The sequence below is a fragment of the Pleurodeles waltl genome, chromosome 8, assembly GCF_031143425.1.
Source record: "Pleurodeles waltl isolate 20211129_DDA chromosome 8, aPleWal1.hap1.20221129, whole genome shotgun sequence".
Lineage (NCBI taxonomy): Eukaryota > Metazoa > Chordata > Amphibia > Caudata > Salamandridae > Pleurodeles > Pleurodeles waltl.
In genome coordinates, this window is record NC_090447.1 from 871,875,712 (window position 1) to 871,902,144 (window position 26,433).

Sequence of the window (26,433 nt, forward strand, 5' to 3'; positions counted from 1 at the left end):
CCCAGACATAATGTATGCAAGGGGGGCGTTCCCCCATTAAGAGGCCCAAAAAAATGGCGCATTGAAATTTACAAGATTTCACTGCACCATTTTTCATGTCATTTTTAATGCCTGCCCAAGGCAGGTGTTAAAGTGACGCTTCCATTGTTTCCAATGGACCTCCCCACGCAACGCTTATGTAATTTGTGGCGCTAGTTGACCAATGCACCACAATAGTGTAAAAAATGTTGACGCTATTGTGCTATTGTGCGCCATGGTGCATCGTACTCTAAATACGGCGCTGCCACGGTGACGTAAGGGGCACAAGAAAAGTGGCACATCACAGCTGATGTGCCACTTTCTTGTAAATATTCCCCTTTGGTTTTGTTTCAGGAGCTTTATTTCCTACCCTTGCTGCAGGACCTTGCTTCTGTCTGGGATTCTGGCACCTATCTACACCCAGAGGCCTGCCACAGCTTGCCAGTAGAATACCCCCCCTATCGCACTCTACAGGCCCCATGATTGGGCCATCTTGCAGGGCACTGTGTGCCATCGGAGTTTAGTGGCTCCTTCTTGATGGAGGTCACCCATCCTCAAGGCCTGTCTACTGCAGTTCCATGGGAATCCTCCAGGTCCCCTACGCAGATCCATCCCTCTACTGTCTCCCAGAGAGTAAAGGGCCCATGAAGCACTGGAGAAACATTCCTATTAAAAGCATGCCAGTTGAAGTGAAAAACCTTCAGTCTATCCATGCAATGTAGTTAGGTGGCTTCTCTTTCCAGCTGGGTGTTGCTCTGGTTTCATCACTCCCAGGTCCCCTGAGTTCTCAATTGTCTCTCACTTGTGTACGGGTTTTTAAGTGGGGGGTAAAAAGTTCTAGAAGATAGGCACCATTGCCCAATCCCTCCTGTACAGCATTCTGGGACATTTAAACATGTCGTCTTGAAGGGGTCTATGGAAAGACCTTCCCACCAAACCCACTATCACTAATAATAATAATAATAACCTGGTTTAGAGAACACCTCCTACCTACTTCGGTCCTTTCTAAAGGCTAATTGACATATTATTTGTACCCAATTTAATAGCACAAAATCTACTCAATGTACATGCGCAGCTCTGATTTATGGATGAAAACTCTCACAGGTTACACACACATGACTTTGTGGCAACTCCCAAAGTTTGAAAATTCGAAGTTGTGTATGCAGAGGTGTGTGCATCATCATGTGCCAAACCTATTTAAAGTATATTTAACTTCTGCGCAAATGGACGTTTTTGGTGGCAGGGAGGTGGGTTTTCAAAAAACTGCCGAGGTAAATGCAACTCAAAGGAGGCGACCATCCGGGCAGACATAATTTCGTGGGCATTCACAAACATATATGCAAGTGAATTTTCCGAAGTTACATGCATATTGTTTATTCCGAAAAAAACATTTAGTTGAATTTTGAAACCCAGAACAGTGCCCTTGAGAAAAGCCTACACCAGGAGTGCATCTGAGTCACATACCCTTTTATTTGTGGCTAAAGTAAGTTGCGCTTATTTACACCTGGAGTTTTGGCATCACATATTTTGGCCTTCATATGTTTCTTTGTGAATCGAGCACAAAACGTTTTGTGCTACTGAAAGTGAGGTGGATCCATTGCTTACTGAGTGCCGCTGTTGCTGGGGAGGGCAAGGGCACTCATTTTGGTGACGGGGGTGGGGGTATTTTATCGCCAGGCTTTGAATTACTGTATTTCACTTTACGCACAGGAATTCTACCCAGTTCTGTTCACCAGTGCCAGCGGTAGGTTGATCACAAACAAAATGACTCATGCACTTGTTTTATTTCTTTAGCTGTTTTACAAGTTGCGTATTGAGTGGCTATAATGTGCCATTATTTCAAGGCAGTCATCTCACTCTGTAATATTTTTTGTTCATGGAAAGATTGTTAACTGATGGTTCCAACCCTTTTTATCTGATTTGGTTCCACCCAGCTGCAACTCTTTCAGTAAGCTGCCTGTAAGGGGAAGGAGCGTAGCTGTGATTGCGAAAGTATGATTCTGATTATAGAAATCTAATGTGTACAGATTGTTGGTTCTTGGGGGCATAGTTATACTCTGTTTGTGCCGTTTTTGTGCCATTTTATTTGGTGCAAATTTGGTGCAAACTATGCTCCATATTTATATTTTGGTGCAAGACCCATTTAGCCCCAAAATTTCGCAGTTAGCGTAATTGTTTGGATGCGCCAAAACACCTTGCGTCCCGACAATGATATCCAAAAAATGATGCCAATCCCTTAGTGCCATATTTAACTTCCGACACAAACATGACGCAAAACTAAGAAGCAGAGCGAAAAAATGACGTAAAAGCCGATTAGCGTCAAATTTTAACGCCTGAGTCAGACCAGGTGTTAAAATGAGGCCCACACACCACTACTTAAGGAAAACTCACAGAAGCAACATTGGCAACCCATAGGACAAGAGAGAAGTGTTATTGCTCCAGCTTGAGACACAACGCAGAGGACAGCGAGCACAGCAGTACCCCTCACCACCACCGCAGCAACCACAAGCATCACCTCGGTACCCACAAAGGTAACGCAGAAGGCAGAAGAGGATATTCCGGAGCAGGACAACCAACCTTGGTCTCAGGGAACAAGACCTCATCAGGACTTACTGTCTCAACCGGGAGTCCATTCTACGCCTGCTGCACCGCATTGAGCCAGAGATCACACCCAGGCTGCAAACACCACATAACATACCACCCGTCACAAAGCTGCTAGCTGTCCTGCACACCCTGGCAAGTGGCTCATTCCAGACAACGGGTGCACTGGTTGCTGATGTGTCACAGATGTCTTTCTCGGTCTTCCTGCCGAAGGTCCTAGATGCAATCATCTCCCTGCCACCCTGCCACATTGGCTTCCCCAATACCCAGAAAATACAGCAGGAGACCAAATAAGGATTTTACCTAATTGCTGGGTTTCCGCATGTGTTGGGAGCAATTGAGTGCACCTATGTCTGACAACAGAATACTTGCACAGGAACTGGAAACATATGCATTCCATAAAAGTGCAGGCCATAGTGGACCATTTATGAACACTGTAGCCATGTATCCTAGTAGAGTCCATGACGCCTACATATTCAGGCACTGCAGGATCAACGAACGCTCCCAGGATGGGGTAAGTCAACATACCTAGCAATATACACACAACACACCAACCCTGTAGGACACACAGGACATACACCACACCAAAAACACATGGCCAGTGTAACACAGATGTGCAGGTAATAATATATATGCACCATGCTGCAGTACAGCACAATCAGTGCACAGCAAAAATACATACACCCACATGTACGTAACACACCCACAACTTGACAGGCACACCATGTGAAGGACAAGTGAAGCTATGTCCCCTTTGCTAACAGAAGATGTCCACAAACCACTACAAGTGCCCCCAGGTTGGCTACTAAATACACTTCACACCCACATTACAACAAATAAAGAATAGCACAGCAATGTCAATGCCATACACCATGGTCATGTAAAGAAAGTCACACATAGGCACAGCCCCACTTAAATCATGCTGTGCAAGTCTCTGGCAGAATATGCATCAAATGCCAGGCAACTGGTGCCAATACCAACTACATCTCATCTAGACATACCTGACGTACCTGTAGTGTGCACGTACATCTGACTGATGCATTGGGTCACACACATAGGAATACCAAATTACCGGCCATTACATACCATGTGTCAGACTCGTGAGAAATGGTACCACTCTAGTGCCACCTCACATGCACCACTTACTGAATCCCAACACCATCATGTCTGTACTGAAGACAATAAATGGCCCACCATGGGGCAGAGTCACTGTCAAACAGTAAAGATCATGGATGCCATAGTCGGACTCTGTAGGAATATAGAGGACATTACTGACCTTACATGCACTGTGCTAAGGGACACTGTGCATGTGTTGACAGTATAAATGCTGATTCATGTATTGGAAGCTAGGAGAAACATGTTGATCATCCTGAAACAATGGGATACACCCGCTTGTACACTTGACGGCTGGCACAAACATCAGCTGCCACTCAGGATCACTAAGGGCCATATGTAAGAGCCCCTATTGCCATCGTCATGTCCTGCACTCTATGTACAAGGTGGCGGCTGACCACTCTTTTGTGACTTGATGCCAACGTGTAAATAGGACCCCTTCACACTCATCACTTTGGGTGGAAGGGGCGTGCAATGTGTGTTGCTGTAGGTGTGCCACGGCAAGACACATAACATGATGACGCAGCCCCAGATGTAGGTGTTTCCTAAAACCTGAGGCAGTGCCAACATCAAACACCATCCCAGTGGTGGCGTTTGCAGGTTGCAATAAGGAAATATACTTTGATTTGTCCTCATGTGAATATGCTCCTTATGCGTGCTGCATACTGCTGCACACATAGAAAGAGCATATTGCCCATGAAGATAGTTTATGTTTAGGAAGATGTCCCTTCCTGCACAGATTTAATCTCCCCCACAGGGCAGCCCATTGAAGTACCCTAATTCGAGGTTGGCAGCGTTGGTGCACAGCTGCATATTTGGCGTTGGCGCAGGGGATAACAAAGGTTTGTCTCGTAACATATTACACACGGTGCATTCCTGCATAGTGAACATGACGCAGCACGGCTCTGCCAATTTAGGAGCTGCGTTGCGCTCTGTCATTTACCCTTTAAAATGGGCCTAAGTGTTGCACTGCATCTGTACCGTCACATGGCAAAATGGCTGGGATAGCCAGGCTTTATAAGGCTACTATGTTGTCTCTACATCTGACCCCATTGTGGTGCAAAGATGTGTCAGGTCCCCTCTAGTAATAGCACACTGCTACAAAGATGCACTACACAACACATGGTATATACATACTGAGCATCAATTAGGAATCCTAATTATATGTCCCAGGTCCTTGAACCAATACCCAAGATTGTCATGTCCAACAACACAGTGCAAGTAAATCTTAGCACTTGGCCGGGAACTCACACTATACAACAAAAATGTCTGATTCACCAACCAACTCCAACTAACAACTGCCATGCTACACAGACAACCTGTTTCAAGCTTTAACAACAATTTTCATCTCTTACCTTTGCAGCGAATCAGGGTTATGGCATACAGCCGTGGGGGATGACTCCATTTGCTAACCCTAACACAGCAGAAAGCGTGCTTACAATGAGGGACATCGTCAGACACGCAATGTGGTGGAAAGAACATTTGGCATCCTCAAATCCAGAATCAGGTGCCTGGACCTGACAGGAGGCAGTCTCCTTTATGCCCCACACATTGTGTGTAAAATAATCCTCACATGTGCCATCCTGCACAACATTTGTGTGCGAATGAACATGCCATTGTACGACCAGGTTGCTGTCCTGCCTGAGGAGGAGGAAGAGGATGGTTCTGATGATTTGGAGGGGAAACAGCACAACACATCTGCTTGAGTACGCCAGAGACAACATATTTATGACAACTTTTATGAATAAAAACCACAGAAATCACTGTGTAAATACTGTAAATAAACACATCTCATTTTTCCACCAATGCTGCTTTGGTCTATTTAATCTCCACTACACATACCATATACCATAGGAATGTGCCTCTAACCTTAGGGAGTATGTAACAAACACTAAAGTGACAAGTATTGTAGCAACATCAAATGTGATGTAAGAGATCATACTACCTACATCACACATATTACTCACAGCCTATTTACTGGTATGTGACAATTGAAGGACACAATCCATGTACATAATGTGTACATTCACATTGCCAACTTGCAATTTAATAGCCCATCACACCCAACTACATCATGGCCTAATAGGATCTATGCAAGGGGCCCACACATAAGGTAGGGGATGTCAACACATTGAACTTAAGTAATGTTGGAACTGAACACTGTCACAACTCAGTGTGATAGTTGCAATGGCTTCATGGAACATGTGTGACAAGGGGGAGGGGGGTACATAGGTAACTATGGTCATCATGATTTGCCCAGGGATCATAACCAATGGAAGAAGTAGAGTCTGCAAAGTCTATCCATGGGATACTGTCCTGCCACTTCCATGGGGCACAACCTTGAGACAGGGTAAACTTGACCTCACTTATTGCACAAACCTATCTGTGGAATGCACATTGGTTTGGACGAGAATTTATGAAACTAGGGCTGCAGGTTCCCTATACATATACAACTACTGTTGGCAAGAGCAATGAGTTAATTCCAAAATGTGTGATCAAAGCATAGTCTGGGTGGAATGTAGGCAGAGTATGTTACACTCCCTATATACCAAAGAAGTACACTTGTCAGACAAATATGCTGTCTTCACACATGTCTCCAGAAAATACATATCTAAGTACGGAGACAGATGTGTGGTTGTGTCTCCTGGGTAGCAACATTTAGCCCATCATCAACAATGCCTGACCTGTGTATGCAGCTTTAAATAGTATGCTCACATACCAAAACACAACACTCAATCTCACTCACAATACAGAACAATTGCATGGTACTAACTGTAAAAATGTATCCCATACATGTTTTGGACTCCAAAAGCACAATCTGGTGAGGGTGCGCTATCATGTGTTGCTATGTCCAATACGATCAGATATCCAACATCACATTGAGTCAGAGTACACCTAACCATGTAGGTAGGTTGTTCCAAAAGATGAATACTACACTGAGATTATTTCTAACCGTTACATCATTCAGTCATGGTAAGAGTCAGCTAGGTTGCGGGATGCTGGAAAAGTTACACAACCATGTTCCATGGAAGGTGTGGATAAACAGCTCAGAGATACCCAGAGATAGTTCCAAATAGAACACGCCATGTCACCTGGAGACTACACAAGTGGTGTGCCATAAGTTATGATATGTGTGCGTGGCACTCATTATATCTCACAAATACCACCAATGGTACGGAAACTAACAAGTTGCCAGTAGTAGGAGGAGGCTAGATCCCAACATTACCCAAGTCATATGCTGGATTCTGTCTCCACATCACCACACAATGTTGTTGTAGAAGATGTGTACAAAGCAGTAGCTGCCGAATATCTGGGATTAATGGAGGATACAATACATATCTCAACAGTAAGGCCTGAAAAAATAGGGAAATGTACAGACATACTCCAAAACAGACAGAGCAACACATCAATGCCTGCAAACCTATTTAACCTTCACCTATGTATATTGAGGACTGCCAGGTACATACATGACCCAGACATCTTTGGCACTACCATAACATGGTATTTGGCCTTAACCTGGCACCATGACATGAGCCTGTCACATACAACACCACCTGTACCATGCCATTAGTTGATTGTTGAGATCACTACAGTTATACAACCCCTTCACATGCTGCACATGGAAACAAATAATGAGTCCTATGAATGAGACATATCCTACATGTACAAGCATCTGGGCACTGTACCTGAGAGGGGAAGGCCTGACATCAAGTGCCGCCTAGCAAAGCATCACATCCTGGTCTTTATGAACACATTTGTGCATATGTAGACCACAGGGGAGCCTGCATAGGCTGCTGAGTTCCACTCATTAATGGCCAAGATCCCAGTTTTATTAAGCCACAGACCACTGTCCTGACTCCATCAACATATGACATAGTCAGGTGCCTAATGTATCTGCACAGGGGCAAGAACAAAGTGGAACACCAGAAACCTGCAGCTTCAGATTCAAACATGTGTTTCTGTTGTCATATATACCCACACAGTAATGATGAAGAGTAGGCGTGCAATCTATGCCACACTGCAACACTGGTACCCCATGGTACAGCAGAGTATGTTACAGTAATGACAAGCATGAACTAGACAAATCTGAGTGTCTATTTGGAGGCTGGAACACATATACAACATATCTCCACACACATTTACCATCATAATGGCCCTGGCATAGTAATGTGTCAGGATTCAGGACAATAAACAACCTAGCAGTACAATAATGGCATAGGTAGCAAAACACCTGTGACATTAATAAATCATCTTTACATGTGTTCTCACATACAAAATACATATAGGTGCCAGTGATGTGACTGCATATGCAATAGTCAAATGTTACAATCTGTCAGTGCTGGAAGATTGTAATGTAACCTTTAAGATCCCCTTCAGACACCAATCGCATAACGTGTTACTAAAATGCACTTAAACTTGTTTCTAGACACACATGGCATATAACATGTTTCAGTAACACAGGTGTACATGACATCACCAGCAACTGAGATGCTTGGGCAACCACATGGCAAACATGTACCTGAGTGACAATACGGAACCTCCAACGACAAACCACAGATTCAACACACAATGCCACATAAATTATCAGGGGAAATGTGATGTTAAAGCAGTCCAAGTACACTGTATACTCTGAGTCCAAATTGTAATGGGTGACATATGCCAGAGCATGTGTTGGAGCCAGGCCATCTCATATCAACAGTTATGGGTATGGCTAAACACTATTGTCACAGAGTTTACTATGTAGCACACCCACACATTCAGAAACCTACACATATCTTCACATAGAATATATGTGGACACACTGTAGGTGCACATGCATATATGCACAAAGTGATAGGGATTGCATGCAGTCGACTCTGAAACACACTGATTGGTAGAACCGATCAATCTCACCCTTACCACATTGCTGCGTGGACTTCCACATGTAGCCATACCCCATATACCACATTGCAGCACAGCCCATGTCATATGTTTGGTGAATCAGGGTGCACTCAAGGACAATGCAAAAAAACACGCAAACAAGAGTAGAGACAAAAAATATGATGCAAATGCATCAAAAACATCCACCAACGTGAAGAAAATGATAAATGGGCCATTAGCAGGAATTCAATATTCATACTCCTTGTAATGCACCCTCGGGTGAAATCGACACATAACTATAATTTGTCATTTTTTTTTCACGCATACTCATGAACAGTACAAGTCATATCACCAGAATGACGCCTAGCCCCAGGATCTCAATCAGACATTTACAAGCGTTTTTGACACCTGGTCAGATGGAATCACTGAATTACCATAATGCGTCAATATAAATGATGTTCATGTATCATGCATCTATAAAAAATGACGCATAAGCCCAATGCCTCAAATAAAAAGACGCATAACTGAAAAACGTGATGCACACGCCCAGGAAGTGATGTAACAGGAAATCCTGTCTACAAGCATGGTACAGTGGTTCTAGTTTCATTTACTCTTTAAAGTCTGTTCCTTTGTGACTGTGTGCGGTTATGTATTGGAGCTGGTGGTCAATTGTTGAGTGTGTTGTCAATTTTGTATAGTCCATTGTGCTGTGTCACGTGTCTTTTTGTGTGGATTTAGTCAAATTAGTTGTATTTTGTATTGATTATACAGTTTTATCATTGTATTGTGAGGTGTCTGTCTGGGGTAGTTAAGTAGTTGGGGTAGTTGGGTTTAGTTAGTGGGTTTAAGTTTCGTTCGAGCATTCTCATTTTGTGGGGAACTACATTCACCAGTGGCCAGGTCTGGCAAAGGGAGGATGAGCAGGATGTCTGCAGATGAGATGGGGGATTTATATGGCTCGTGGCCCACTACCTACCAATGATGGTGCAAATGGGTGGCCGGGTGATCCTCTGCTACCGGACAGAGGCCAGGCGGCTGCGGTGGGGCAAGGTGCACCACCACCTGAGGCGCATCTACAATACAGGACGGAATGACCACCAGATCAAGCATCGGTGGACAGATCTTGTTGGCCAGGGAGCTGGATTTGCTGTATTACTTGGGGATTGAGATTGGCGGAACTGTTGGTAAGTCTCCCATTGGCGTACTATTGACTGTTTATTGCTTTTGAATGGCAGTAGCAGATAAGTTGGAGTGCTGCATGTAATGCTTGTGAACATGTTGTATGCAACCGATATGAAGAGTCTCTGCGCCAGTTCAGGCGTGGAGTTCACATGTCCAACAATGAAACCAATGCAGGTCAGATGTTTGATGAGTCCTGCACAGCCATCACGAAGGCATAAATTTCAGAGCCCATAGTGCCACCTGTGTACCGGCATTGTGTCATGTATGAAATGCGAAGGCACGACCACCCTACCGGTTTTTCTCACGATTGTGTCAACAAAGTTTCGCAATGCATGCATAGCGCAACTTTGTCAAGATTTCACACACATGAGCCCTGTCCCAAGCATGATGTTTGCAAGGGGGGGTCTTCCCGCCCTGAGGAGTTAATGAATCTGGCACAATTTATTAAATGAGATAACTTTGCCACATTAGTCACAAAATTTTAAACACATGATCATTGCAGACATTCAAAAAAGCTGCACTTCAATCACAACGCGCCTTTGGGTGCCTTGCAGGACTAGTGTAAGTACTTGATATGGAAATCTTGCAAAGCGCCAGGGTAGTGTCAGGTATTTGCACCACAAATCCCCTTAACACCATGGTGCACCATTTTGCAAAGACGGCCGACACATGGTGTTGTCAGGAGTGTGCTAAGGGGCACACTTCATATGGGGCAGCACTACGGGCCGGATTTATGAAAAGTTAGCACCGCCCTTGCATAATTGTCTGACGCATAAGCAGCACAAAATTACAAATTAAACTTAATGATTTGTAAGTTTGCCTTGCTTTTGCATCTGAAAATGACACAAAGGTGGCGCTCACTTTTCATTAATCTAGTTTCAGGTGCTGCACCACTGTAGTCCTATAGGCCCCTTCGTGTCAGTAGGCAAGGCCATGTAAGGGAGCTTAAACATGAGTAGGGAAGAGACTACTGCCAGTTCAATGTTCCAGTTAATTATGGATCACAGACAGCCTCTACCGCCCAATACCACACACATGTGAAGAGTCTGTTCCACTGACCTACAGCTCCTCACTGACAGTTCCATCTTTGCCACATCACTCACTAACCTGGAACACCAGATGCATCCTCTGACCACAGAGCAAGTGTGTCTGTGTTGAGGGCTATTTCTATGCCCATGTACCTATCCGTCACTGGATTAACAATGGTCTACAATGGCAACAATGGCAGGCCACTCACTATACAATACATACATGTTTCACTTCAGTCAATGTGCAGGAAGGTAAACCAACTGCACATAAGTCAAGAGCCATAGCACTTCATGAAGTGTGCCACTTTGTTCATTGCAGGGTGTATAATGCCAATCCTCAACACCTTGCAATACCCACACAATCCCAGGGTAGTAGTGTGTCTGTGAGCTATGCTGATGACATAGATGTTTACTACATCTGTTGCAGGCAGAAATGCTATGGGTGTGGCAATAGTCCTGCCACTGCAACAAGTATAGCATGCTCCTCAGATGAAAAATACATGATCAAACAGTCTCATTTGGTAATGGAGGTGTTGTGCTCACAGATAGCTGCATGACAATGCCACATACTAATGTTGCAAGGTGTAGCACCACAGGAGTCTCTGGCACAGTGCTAGTGTTTGGATTTGTGGCTCTACCTCATCTGAGTGTATGTGTTATTGAGTGATTGTAGTGTTTTGTCTGTTGCTCTGATCTTCCACTAGGATGACTAGCACACTCCGCTTAACTAGTTTACACTGAACTTTGTTGTCCACTTGCAATGACTTTAAATTTACACTAAGCATGGTTTACCATTCATGTCTTACAGGTGGACCAGCCCCCTACACAATTGGTGAAGTGGAGTGGTTTGAAGACCCTGGTGCATCCAGTAAGTGTTAGAATGTGTCCTGTGAAGTAATGCATTGTTTAGTGTGAGTCATTTGTGAGTGTGGAATGCAATGTCAGATATTTTAGACTGTCCAATGATCAGATATCATAGTAGGCTGGATGGTGATATAATGGGCCATTTTTAAGAGCCCAAAGCACCACCAGAGGGCCACGTCTAGGGAGGCTCATGGTGTGCTATGGCCAGCACTGTGTATACAAGGTGGTGTCAAGCCACATTTAGGCCCATATGTAACTAAAAATAACAGTGTGTGACTCTGTGGCAAAATTGGCAGCGATGCACTCCGTCATTTTCACAATGCAGGGATGCACCGTATTTAATTGTATACAATGCAGCCCTGTGTTGTCCCCTGTGTTGCTGCTAAATTTGCAGCCAAGCCCCCAATGCAGCCCACTTGCGCCATAGTGCACAGATGGCTGCGTTGAGAGGGGGGATAGTTGTTGTGCAGGAGGGACACCTTTCTGCACAAAAACTATCTCCAAATGTGATTGACTCTTTCTATGCATGTTGCAGAGTGCAGCACGCATAGAAAGAGCAAAGGGGATATGACAACATTTCTCCACATTGCACTCTGCTAACACCACCCCTTGCATGGGGTTAGCCAAATTTGCTCTGATTCAGGTGTAAGTAGACTCAAATATCTTGGGCAGCATAATAAACTGCAATGGGTGTTGCTGGTGCACACCCACAGCAACACCCATTGCGTTTGGACGCAGTAGTAGATTTACAGATTTGCTCACACCAGAGGCAATGCCAAATTCTGTACACACCCCAAGGGAGAGCCTTAGCAATGCGTAATAAGGATGAATACTCTTATGTATCCTCCATTTTGGATCTTTCAATGGGTGATGCATTAGGTAGCACACATCTAAATTTTATGGACTCTTTGTAGGTTACTTAATTGTGATGGAAGGTGCCCCTTCCGGCACAAAATCAATCTGCCCTTCAACACAGCCATCTATGCACCATGGGGCAAGGGTCTCTGGATTGACATATGTAAACAATATGTGCCCAGGCATAGGTGACAACACAGGGGTGCACCATATTGGATTTAATTTGGAGCATCCCTGTGTTGTTATGAAGGCGGAGGACTGGGCTGCTAATTTTCCCCCAGCATGGCGCTCCATTTTTTCACTCCATGTATGTTCCACTTTTGTGGAATATCATTGGCTTCCATGAAGGTCAAGGTCCAATGTGTGCTGGCATGGAACTGTGTGTAAAAGGAATGGTAATGGCAGACCACATATTCATGGGTGTCTACACCTGGCCACATGAATGTAGATGTGATTGACCTTTGGACACCAGCTTTCTAGTTGGCAGGCCCCCTTTCAAATGGTCTACTCCTTGACTCCATGAATGAGTGTTCAGGCCTTGGTGGATGACCAGGATTGTTGGGATGATGGATAACAAGACCATCCCCTCTTAGGCTCAGGGGGAGATGAATAACAAATTTGTAGAAAGACGTGATGCTCACAGTGTTGGTGACAGCTATGTTGATCAGGCTTGCATGTGTTTCTATCAGCTCTGACCCCTTTTGGTCACTAATGGTTTCCCCTCCTCCCACTGACATGTACAAGATACTTGTGACACTGATGGTTGCTTGTCTTCATATTACAGCTGCTAACAGGACAAATGAGGAGTGGCATGACTTCCACAAGAGGGCAGTACGTTACCGCCACATCCTGGAAGTATAAGCAGGATACCGAAGCATGACTTGCCACTTCTGGGCAGAGAAGGCTACTTGGGAATGGCGGGCATTCCCATATGGGGCCCTCCACACAGCCTCCAAAGGTCCACCAAGGTTCAGGCTCCTCAGCGGTGCAGGGGTGCACAGCTGGCCCCACCACAACCACATCAGCTGTACCTGTCGCCAAACAGGCACAACTGTTCACCCCACCTGCTTCCGATTCAACGCAGTTGCTGCAGGATTTGCGCAGGGACATGTCCCTCATTCTAACACTTTTGGACAAGTTGGAGGGGGAAGTAGCAACAACAAAAAATGTTGAAATACTTCAAGAGGCAGATAAAGAAGGCCAAACTTTTACTTTACTTGTCACTTGACTACCTCCCAGTTCATTCCCCTCCCTCATAAAGTTGCCATATATTTTATTGTGGGTGTTAGAGGGTTAGTGTTAGGTTAGTGTAGGTTTACAGCTCAGTTAGGATAAGTGTAGTTGGGGGTGGGTTTTTTCTTCAAATTTTTTTTTCTGTGGGTGGTAGGGTGGGGGGTCATGATGGGGTATGTATTTGTTTTGAAAAAAATATTTAAAAAATGTAAACATTTAAAAAATACAAAATATATATTTGTTTAGGATTAGTTAGTAAATGTGTCGTATTAGTAATTGTTGTCCTGCTTGTGTCCTGTTTCTTAAGGGGTGGGGGGGGCAATGTTTAGAGTGTGGTGTTCAATGTGTGAGTTAAGTTTAGCATAACGTAGATAGCTTTAGTTGTTGGATAAGTATAGTTAGTATAGGTTAGTTTAGGATAGGATAGGTTTTAGTAGTTTTTAGGTTTCTTGTGATTAAAATAAATATGTTTGCATTTTCCTATACAATTTATGTAGTATGCTTGAGTCTCAGGGTATTCCCTTTAGTTCACAGGGCAAATTGGGGGTTGGCCTAGGGAATCCGTCCTGCCTTTAAATCTCTCTCTTGACATGTGCGTCACCTATTGACAACAGAGCTGTCACATTGGCTGCAACATTACATCTACTAGACCAAGCATCTGCCACAAACCGTAGCCACCATTCATTATGTCTATTTATGGTCTTTATTGGACAGGTAAGTCTGGTCCTTCAGCTGTCATTGTTGGGGTCCTGTTTGAACAATGCTGGGAATTGTGACAGATTTGACATCAGCCCCAAATGGTACTCTATCCTGCAACAAAGACCGGTGCCCAGAACTGATGGGGTTAGCTACCTCTGTACCACACCAATGAATTAATCGGTTACTCCCAGCTGGCAACATTGCCTTTTACTTGGTTTTCTGCCTGACCTGCTGTATATCTTTACCAAAGTCTATATGTATCCATCAGTTTATGAGAAGTCCACATCATACACCATTGTCATGTTTGGATCCTTGTGTGTAACTTTGTGGCCCCACATTTCAGCACTCATGTATTGATCTTCTGACGTCATTCACATGGATTCACACAATACTATCATTTTGATGAGTAGATGGATCACAGGAAACGTTGACATGGAAAATGTGTACACAGTGTTTATTTACAGGTGAAAATGTCTACGTGATATATCAACAATGTCCAGGTGTGAAACTCAATTTGTGAATAACAGGTTTTTGACACAATCAGAGTTCAGGGTTGAGGGACATGTCCTGAGACATGCTTCAGAGTAGTGTTGATAAGTGTGAGGAACAAAAATTGGCAATTGGTAAGTGGGAGACAATGACAGTCCATAGCAGACAGGTCAACAGTGGGTGGGTTAAGAGTGCACATATCCTACTGTGACAGCACTGGCATGATCTTTAGCACAGAACTAAGGAGAACACTGACCATGTAGCATTGACTGGTGCTACCGGCTACTCTTATGAGTAAAAGTGATCTGTTCCACATCTTCATCCTCCGATGTGTGTGGTGTCTCCTGTGCCATTGGTAGTGGTGGTGGGGAGGTAGAGGGGGCCACACACACTTCAGTGGTTGAAGATGTGGAGTCCCAATTTCAGGCAGCTGCCATTTGTGATATAACATATGGCATCACTGCAGCAAGGAGAAACAGCTGATTTTTCAGGATAGCAATAACATCCCGATAGTAGGCAGCAGTGTCTTCCCTGAGGGAGGCCACTTCACGCTGAATGGTATTCAGCTTGTTCTCTATCATGCTACTGCCTATTTTGGAGGGAAGTTGTTTTACTATCTCCCTCATGGCAGCAGCTATGTCCATCAGACACTGGTAGACTCCACACAATGGGGAGTGTGTGCCTCGCTTGGCAGCTGTGTGTTCATTAGTTGTCACGAGGCACATGCGCATTCCCTCTAGGCTGGCTGCCACAGTCCCCATCCCCACCCGCACCTGTTTGGCCAGCTCCTGCTGGACTCCTACCACCGTCCTCTGGAAGCTTGTCCCTGGGTCCTCGGAGTCCTGAGCTGTGTCTGTACTTGCAGGTTTTAAATTTTGGGTGTTGGGTGGGTCATCTGGGATGGCTGCTACATTGGTTGTCCTCCTTACAACTGGCGGTGGTGTCTCGAGGGATACCAGGACATCATGGAGAGTCTGTTGGCTGATGGTTGTCATCTGGTCATCCAGGTCATCGGAGAACTCCAGGACAGGCAAATCAGCACGAGAGCCATCATCCTCTGCAATGTGATGGTGTAAAATCAGTCTTTCTATGTTATAGCAGTTGACATGTCACATCATTGAATTGCTATTGGAGGCTCAGTGACCACTTACAGCCCAAACATTGTTCTTGTACATTATGGGTGCAATTTATCATCCCTTTGCCCCACCTGAGTGTCACGTAAAGGGAAGCTCAGGTGGCGCAATAGGCTGAGTCATATTTACAAGGTGTGATGTATTTCCTTTTGGTGGCTTGACACCATCTTGTTATTATGGCCCCTTCCTATGCATCAATTTGCATGGTCGGGCCTTGCAGTGGGTGTTGCGGTGGTCAAGCCACACCAACACACATTTCAATTTGCCTCTGTCCCAGTTTTACATGTTTTTCATACACCAGGGCGGCACCAAAACCTTACACCACCGCAGGGTTGGCATTACCAAGGTGCCATATTGTAGTTTACTTTGATTGCTCATCATGTTGATGTGTGTGTATGTGTGCTACATTCCAAGCAAACATGGATCTAGCAGATTGTCATTTCAGTTTCTGGTTGTACTGGAAGGTGCTCCTCCTACATTACTAATGTCTCCCTCTCAATGCAGCCAAACTTCCACTGTGGAGCAAGGGATGCAGCATTGTGGCAGTGTAGTTATTTAACACTTTCACAGGGGTGGACTCAGAGATGGCCAGCATGGGTATCATTTGTTGATCTGAACATCATTTTCTACATGACAGTGCCTGATACCACCAAATTATGGACATAGCCAGTTGACTCATTTTCAACTTTGATCAGGGCCTCAAGCTAGTTTGATGGAGATTTTGCAGTTAGTTGTACTGGTGCATACATGGACCCTCATTACAAGTCTGGCAGTCCTATAACCATCAGCCTGCCATTGGCAATATGACCACCGTCAACAGCACAGGTGGAAGTGGCACATGTTGACTATGGGGAATGCCCCCTGGGCCAATGGCCTGACATTGGCAGGTTACCGGCAGGTTACAGACTGGCAATGCCACCCGTCTTGTGACACCAGCCCAGCATTACGATAAGTGCTACCCTCCAGGTATGTTACCACTTTTCCGCCAGCCTTTGCATGGTGGCCCAAACCCCATGCAAAGGTTGGAGGTAATGTGGTTTGGTGTGCCCCTGGGTGGCCCTGCACAGCCCATGCATGTGGCATGGGCAGTGCAGGGGGCCCCATGCCCAGACCCTTTGCACTTTCTACTGCCTGATTTGCAGTGACAAGTGCAGAGTGTGCTGTCATACCCAATGCACACCAAGATTGTCGCTGGCTCTATTTCATCCAGCAACAATGTTGTGGTAACTGCCCCACAGAGCTGACATGGGGAGACCGATTTCCACCCGCAATCCCAGCATGTAACTCATACTGCCAACAGCGGAGGGTAAACTGCACTAGCAGTCTTACCAACGCCAGACTTGCCTATGCGCCACCCCCACCCTTCAATGTGATATTGTGCACCATGATGTTCACAGACATACACCATATGTTGTGTATGTGTGATTGTTTCCCCATGTCTATGTGGCTCACATGGTTGTGTCAGAGTTGATGTGGGCTCAGCCTATATGTGTTGTGTTCTACAGATTGCAATTTGTAGTGCATATGTTCTCTAATGGCACAGTTCTGATCAGCCTCAATATGTGTGGCTCCACACTGCACCAGGTTACTTACACAGGGTAGTGTCATGTTTCCAGTGATACGGGACAACCCCGCAATTTCCCCTGAAGCTGCACAGATTAGTTTTCCCTGCTCCCAGACAGGCCTTCTTTCTGCATGATGGAGAAGTGGCTGCCTTATGAGGATGTGTTGATTTTGTGCGGGGTGGTGTTGCTTCCTGCGCATGTCTTAGTAATGTTAGCTAAGATGCCATTTTAATGTTTGCTGTAAGATGCAGCACACATGTTTTGGCAATGGGACATGGCAGTTGTGAAATGTTACTGCAAGAGACACCACCATGACGAAACCCACTGGAATGGTATTGATTGACTTCCTAGTCTCTGATGTCTCAGTTGTGTGAGAAGGGTAGGTTTTACTGTCTGCAAGGGGTGTTGTGATGACACAGCCACAAGCACAATAAGTAGAAATGCCTTCCAACCCTTGTGCTGCATATGTACATGTTGGTATACAGCCCTCATGATTGACGTATGTCCAGGTTGTGTATGTGTTGTGGTGCATGGCGCGACAAAGACGTGTGTACATGTGTTGCTTACGTTTGAATGGTGCAATTTGATTCATGGGCAATTTGTCCCGCTGCACTCCTTTCGCATGCATTGAGAGTGTCCTTTGTGCCTCCCCCTTCAAGCATTTGTAAAATTGGCAGTTATTTACCCAATGCAACTTACCCTGCATTTGTGATGGTTGTTCAAAGTCTGCTCTGTCCTTTCCTTGTATTCCTGTGACCAGCTCTTCCGGGATGACCGCTGCAACCATCTTCTCCATCTCATCCAGGTCATTCTGTGGTGCAGGACTTCCACCTCCAGGATGCAGTGCTGTCTTTCTGTCCCTGGCCATTTTCTCTTTAGTTCTTCGCTTACAATCATGTCAGTGTTTCTTGCATTCGGTGACAGTTTGCTTCAGCTCTGCCACACTGTTGATTTTGACCACTATTTGCCGCCATATTGCCTCTCTATTGCCAACTGGCAATTTGGAGGTGACGAATAGCTGGTGTTGGTGCTCCGTCACCTCTCTCACAAGGATCTCATGCTCCTCCTCATCAAACCAACACTTTCACTTTTTCTTTTCCTTCCCCTGGGACTTCTGTGTCTCCTCCTGGCTGGTTCCTGGGGACATGAGGTCACCCTGGGGTCTCTCCTGGCCTGCTGCTTCCATCTTCCCTCTGCTTTGCAACCTTTCCTGTTTTAGCATCTAAAGTTTACACAAATGCCGGGTTAAAATGGTGCGTATCCGTTTGCAGCATGTTTACGTGTAACAAAAGGGGTTAGAGTTAATTCTGCAGCATTAACGTCGATTTGCCTTACAACAGGGCGCAAGGGTTTACTGAAAAGGTTTTGACTCTAACCATTTCTTAGCGCTATCGTGCATCATAGTATAAATATGATGCCTGGATGGAGCTAAAAAAATGGCGTAAGCCAGCGCTAAACTTTTTGACGCAAAACTGCATTTGCACAGTTTTGCGTCAAAAATTTTAAATATGGGCCTTGGTTCTCTGAAATGCTTGAAAGTTAACTTTTTCCTTCATTTGAAGGACGCACTGTGCCTGACTCAGCAAGTGTGTCATCATCAAATGAGATTCCATTGTGAGAATGAATGAATTTATTATACATTTGCAAAGTGCAAGAAATGCTCAGAAAAGAGTTTCTATGTGCTGAGAACCATAAACGAAAGTGAGTGAAATTTTCATAAAATGTTAATTATGGCGTTGAAACTATTGTCAATGTGGGAGAAATAAATGAGACGTGTCAATGAAACAAAAAGAGAAGAAACTTAGGCCCTGATTTATACTTTTTGGTGCAAAACTGCATTAAAAAGTTTAACACTGGCTTGCACCATTTCTGAACACCAGCCGGGCCCCATATTTATGGGATGGTACAAGCTGGTGCAAAGGGAAGGCTAGCGTTAAAAAAATGATGTTAGCCAGGTGGGGCTGGCGGTATGGAAGAAGGGGGTTTTGCACCAAAAAATTACATTAGGCAGGTTAGAGTAAATAAATTACTCTAACCAGCCTAGCGTCATTTTCTGATGCAAAACCATCCATACCACATGACTCCTGTCTTCGAAAAGACAAGAGTCATGCCCATCAACCCATTGGCCAGCACAGGGGACAAGGATTCCCTGGGCATGACCATTGTACCCAGTGCCATGTAGGGGACCCCACTTCAGGGCCCCCAATGGCACTTTACAAAAAAAAAAAGAAAAATACTTACCTTTACTTACCTATACTTACCTGGAATGGGGTCCCCCATCCTCTGCTGTCGTTCTGGTGTGGGTGGGGTGTCCCTGGGGCGTGAGGAGGGCACCTGTGGTCTTCTTCCATGGTTTTCCATTATGGATATAGGCCCACAGGTCCCCTAACGCCTGCCCTGACGACCCAGACATTAAATAATGGTGCAAAGCAAGCTTTGCATCATTATTTGTCCCCTCCTCCCCCCGTGCATGATTTTAGCCCGGGGGATAAATATGGCGCTACGGCCAATGAGTCATTTTTTTGCACGAGAATGCTGATTTTGCATCTCATTGACGCAAAGTCGGTTTCCACGTCCAAAAAATGACTTTAACTCCATAAATTTGGCGCTAGATGGGTCTAACGCCAAAGTATAAATATGGAGTTAGGTTTGCACTGAATTTGTGTAAAAAATAAACTGCGCAAATTTGGCGGAAAACAAGTATAAATATGCCCCTTACTGTGCTTACTAGTGTACAAAAAGTTTAGTCCATGAATTTTGCATAAAACGTATTCATCTATCTCACAATCAGACCATTATTTAGAGAATAACAAACATAGTGTTAGAAATGGGGTCTTTGGTTGGCAGTCAGGTTACCCCCTATCCAAGCAAGGACCCTCATTCTAGTCAGGGTAAAAGAGAATCACCCTCAACCAACCCCTGCTCACCCCCTTGATAGCTTGGCACGAGCAGTAGGCTTAACTTCAGAGCGCTATGTGTAAAGTATTTGTACCAACACACACAGTAACTCAGTGAAAACACTACAAAATGACACAACTCAGGTTTTGAAAAATAGGAAATATTTATCTAAACAAAACAAGACCAAAACTACAGAAATCCACAATACACAAGTCAAGTTATCAATGAAAAAGCAAAAAGAGTCTTCATGTAGTTTTAAACACACACTAACACTGTTAGCGTGAAAATGTACCTTGGGTATGTCAAAAATAACCCAGCACGGGCGAGTGTGCGTCAAAAAGGGTTTGCGATGCGTCGATTTCACTCACGAGGGAGACCTTGCATCGTTTCTCCTTTTGCCGGGTCGGGGCACGTCATTTCTTGTCTCCTCAGGAGAGCGATGAGTCGATCCGGTCAGCACTCTCGGGTCCAGGCAGGCCTTGCATTGTTTTTACCCGCCCAGCGGTGTTCGCGTCAGACATCCAGCCGCACGATGATCCGAAAACCACGCAGCACGGGTTGCGATCTCCCCGCCTCCGTCAGCGATGCTGCGCGTTATTTCTCCAGCTCCGTACATTGATTCTCCAGTTGCGTTGCAGGCGAGCATCAATTTTCAGCCGCGAAGCCAGCGGCGCGTCGATTTTTCAGCCACAGATCAGAGTTGCATCAATCTTTTCCCCGCATTGCATTCAGTGTGTGGATTTCTTCCTCTTAGGGTGCCAGCTTCTCCTTTCAGGGTCCCAGAAACTGGATGAGCACCACTTGGCAGAGTAGGAGTCTCTCCAGAGACTCCAGGTGCTGGCAGAGAGAAGTCTTTGCTGTCCCTGAGACTTCCAACAACAGGAGGCAAGCTCTAAATCAAGCCCTTGGAGATCTTCACAAGATGGAAGGCACATAGGGGGTCATTCTGACCCCGGCGGGCGGCGGCTGCCGCCCGCCTGGCGGGAACTGCCATTTGGCCGCTCCGCGGTCAAAAGACCGCTGCTGGCATTCTGACCTTCCCGCTGGGCCGGCGGGCGCTAACTATGTTAGTGCCCGCCGGGCCAGCGGGAAGGAGGCCTGCAACACAGAAGCCGGCTCCGAATGTAGCCAGCGGTGTTGCGGGCGTGCGACGGGTGCAGTTGCACCCGTCGCGCTTTTCACTGTCTGCTAAGCAGACGTAAAGATACTACTAGTGAAATACGGTTGTGAAAAGCAAACAAGCCTAAGCTTACACAAAAGTGTAAGTTTATCTTTGTGCATCAGCTCCATAGGAAGCAGTATCCCAAAGGATTACTATCTTTTTCACATGCACATTTGAGTCATTCTTGTTCATACTAATTTTTAAAGTGCAATTTTTCTTATAGAATGCTGGGGTCCTAATTAGGAACCTACTAATTATGGATATAATATTTGAAGAATGAACCACAATATAGACGTTATCATCCGAGAGATGATGGGTCGTTTGATGTTGCTTCCTGCAAGAAATTCAAAGGCAAGATCTAGAGATGTATTTACGGAAACGTAAGAGTTCAGTTGTGAGCGTATTTTGGGTGTGGGAAGATGAAAGGCAACATTGAGAGATTTCGTTATATTCTACTTATCATGCAGGGGATACATATGACAAAAGAGCTGCTGTCAATAAAGACTTTCATCTCAAAATAAACAAATGTGTTACATAGCAATGCAAATAAATCACAAACGCAGAGAAACCATGAAGATGATTTTAACGAGCTTCTAAAAAACTAGAATATATCACTTTAGGATGGACATCTCTTTATTTGTCTTCGTGGGGACAATTATATTAAATTAAAATGACTTTAACCCCCATAATATTATCTATACAAAAATAATATGCATTTACCTTTGAAATTATGTCCCACGATATTGCAGTCACGATATTTTGCCTACTATATTTTCGATCAAAAATATTTAAAACTAGAAATTCAGGTAACATAATGAAATGTAGCGTCTGGGACACAGGTACTATTTTAGTACAACCTGCCACCTTCTTGTTTTATGTGCATCCTATCATTAACCACTTCAGTGGTGAGGATGAAATGTTCACATCTTCTGCATTACCTAATCAGTGTGACAGAAGGGAATCTTTCATCCGATTGGTGTACATTACACAGCACGACAAACACCAACACACTCTCAATGCAGCTGTTTTCCCTGCTGTGATTGATATTTATTTGTACTTTTTTTTATGGGGCCCGTGGTACCCCAGCTACCCTTTCCACCCTGCCTATAGGTTTTTTGCGTCCTACAACTGGAGCGCTGTGTAATTAAGTGCTGCAGTGCAGGCAGGGAAATATCTGTTGCAATAATTTACGTGGCACGAAGTCCACATGCCCTCTCATTACCCCTCTGAAGCCAGAGAAGGTGCAGGGGAAGACCTTTCCGTCTGGGTATGCGTCAGCCATCAACCAGGAAACCCTACCAACCCTGGGCATTTCTGAAACCTAGAGACCCATTGTAAACAAGGGTGGTGTGACTTGTGTGGATCCCAGCATGCTCCCTTACTCAGAATGCCCTGCACATATCAAAGTATGGGTCACAAATTAGTATTCTTCCATATTTATGTGACAGAAAAGTCTGTAACGTCCAGCCAGGGGGAAAAAGTTACCATCCTGCATTTCCACACTTCTTCCAATTGAAATGCTGCCTCCCATGTGTGGGTGAACCTTAAGTTCCTCATAGGAACAGACTAGAAGTGTAACCATTTGAAGACCACAGTTCCTGTTGTGGGTGATAGGGCCATCCACACAAGTGGGGTACTGTTTTTATCGGGAGGGGTGTGGGAATGCTGGGTGGTAGAAAGTTTATTGCTCTTCCCAGATTACGGCTTATACCCTTACAGACGTTTGGTGAAAATCCATGATTATAGCTAATGTTTAAAAATTCTGAGGCATTCTGGGTAACAAAACATTGTAAGATCCAAGTAAATCACACCACTCTGGACTTCCCTTGTTGTCTAATTTTCAGAAATGTCTAGAGTGGGCAGGTTTTCATAAGTGTCACCCACTCCATCAACAAATACCACACATATCCACATTGCCTGAATTAATAAATTTAAAAAAAACAATTGGAATGTGTCTTTTTTGTGTTTTAGATCTTTTCCTGTCGCAGGCGATAGGCTAACCCCCACAAGTAAGGTATTATTTTTATCAGAAGTGTGGCAATTTACGGTAGTAGGATTTTTGGGATCTCGGCAGATACTTTGACTTTCTCTTAGAAAATTGTGAGGAAAATCCATATTTTTGACAAAGTTCGATATTTGCAGGTCATTCTAGGTAGGAAAATGTTCTGTGATCCATGCAAGTCATACTGTCCTGGACTCCTTTGGGAGTCTACTTCTAGAGATGTCTGTTAATAGTATGTTTCCATGGGTGCCAATCAAGTGCTGGCTCAAATACCACATTACCTACATCGCTAGAATGCCTGAATTTGAACAGAAAAATCTTGATGTTTCCTCATTGCATTTCGGGGGCTTTCCTGTCATGCAATAGGCCTACCCATACAAGTGTGCTACAGTTAGTATTAGAAGACGTGTGGAAACCATAAGTGGTAGTAGGGTCGGAATGGGGCAAAAAATAGGACTGGGCACCAAAATAAAAGTGCCCCCTATTAGCAAATCAGATAGCTAAGAAAGTGGCCCATATTTGATTTTGTAAAGGCACTCTGTATAACTGATTTGTAAGGTTTGGGAGACTGCATGGGTGCAAGCTTGCTGCAGGTTGTTGTAATATTGGGAAAATCAACAGTAAAAATGGCCTAGCAGCACATAAGACAGGCCCACAAACAGGCAGAAAAATGGCCCACACTGAACTTTCATACCTGCCTGTCGGGCACTGGCTGCTTGCCCTGTAGACAGTCCAATGGGTGGTAGGAATTTTGTGGATCCCATCAGATTCTGATACTTTTTCTCACAAAAATGTGAGGAAAAGGATTTTTCCAAAGTTTGATGCTCACAGGGTATATCAGTTAAGAAAATGCAGTTGGATCCACCCATATCACACTACCCTGGACTCCCTTAAGTTTCTAGTTTCAGAAATATATGGGGTTGAATGGGTACCATGGATTTCGGTCAACCCGGACTAATGCCACAGCTCCCAAAATTACCAGAAGTAGTGCATTTGAAAGCAAAAATCTTGATCTTTCTGTTTTGTGCTTTGAGACCTTCCTGTTGTGGGTGATAGGCTCACCCTCACAAGTGGCATAGGATTTTTATTGGTAAATAGTGTGTGAGTATAGAATAGTAGGACAGTTGTTATTATCAATTGAATTTCTCTCCATTTCTCGCTTCTAAATGTAAGCCATTGTGTAAGAAACCACACATTTTGCAAAATGCCTTCTGAATCATGTGATATTATGGGCTACCTCAAATTCAGAGTTGTGCAGATAACCATGCAGTTGTGCAGATAAACTCATTATCTTATGCATATTGAAATACTGCATAGTTTTCCTTTATACTCATTTTTCACTCATTAGATTTTAGCATACGAATTGATGCCTGGCAAGTACATAATGAAAAATCATTATAAGCTGCAGCTCAGTTGATGCCTTTGGTTGTCAAGAATTTTTGGATATCCAAGAAACATTATATATCACTGTAACCAAAAAGGTCCAATGGACATAAATATGCCACCAGAGCAAACAATTATACATGAAAACATTATGACCCTTTTCTCTTTTTTCCTACTTTTTTCATTAGCATTTGATTTCAACAATTAGTTCATTTCTGAAAACCTTGAGGGATCTACACAAATGACCCCTTGCTGTATTCAGAATGGTGTCTACCTTTCAGAAATGTATAGCATTCTGGCTTCACTCATGAGTGTCATGCCTGTCCCACCACATAAGGCAAGCAGATGTTTTTTTTTTTACACCTCTACCTCTTATGAAAGCCAGAAAGAGGGTGGTCATAGCACAGCAAACATTTTGTTGATGTCATTCTTATGAAGGGAACACATACTTTCTTGTAGAGCATATTTTTCCAACAAAAAGTGTTGCTACCCTTTGACTATTCTCTTATTCCCTCTAGAGGAGACTACAATTCCTGGTACGTTTAGAATCTCAACAGGTGTGGAAAAAGGAGGCACCATTAGCCTGAATACCTTTTGTAGAAAAACGTTATGAAGGCTTAAGTGCAAGTGCCGAAAAGGGCTCTACACTGGAGGGGGAGGGGATAACTGATCTCTTTATCTAGTTGTTAGTAAAAGTATTCTGGTAAAAGTATTTTTTCTTTTCAACATAAAGTAATGACTGAATATTGATGTTTTTGAGTGTTATTTTCTGTGTCACACTGTATCTCAGTTTCTAACCCCCACACCTCCTGGAGTAAGACAGTAAGCCTTAACTTCTTAGTTTCAATATCCTGAGAGAGCAAAGTGCCTACTAGGAGTAACTTGGCTATTGGCCCTGGGGAACCAGTGGTAATGACAGTACCAACATAGGATAATGGCCAATAAACACTGCCTGCCCGAGGATCCCAGGAAAAGGCTACACAGATATCAAGCTAGAAAACTGTGAATGGCAGGGGTGACAAATTGAATGCTATGGTTAGTTATTGACAATTGGTTAATGTGCCCCCCCTGTAAAAATAAATGCACACATGCTTTGAGATATTTTTAAGAAGAAACTTTACCTAGATTAAAGTATCCACTCCATTGGAAAAATGTATCCCTTATTTGTAGAAGAAAGTGCATATTTATGTTATGGAGTAAAATATATCCTATTTGGTAATTGTTTATTGTGACCAAAGTTTTGTGAATTTCCTGTCTTTTTTATAAATTGGGCAAAAACGGAGATCTTGCCGATTTCCAAACAATTATCAAAGTATGTTGAAAGAGAGCAAAATGTTTTCATGGAACC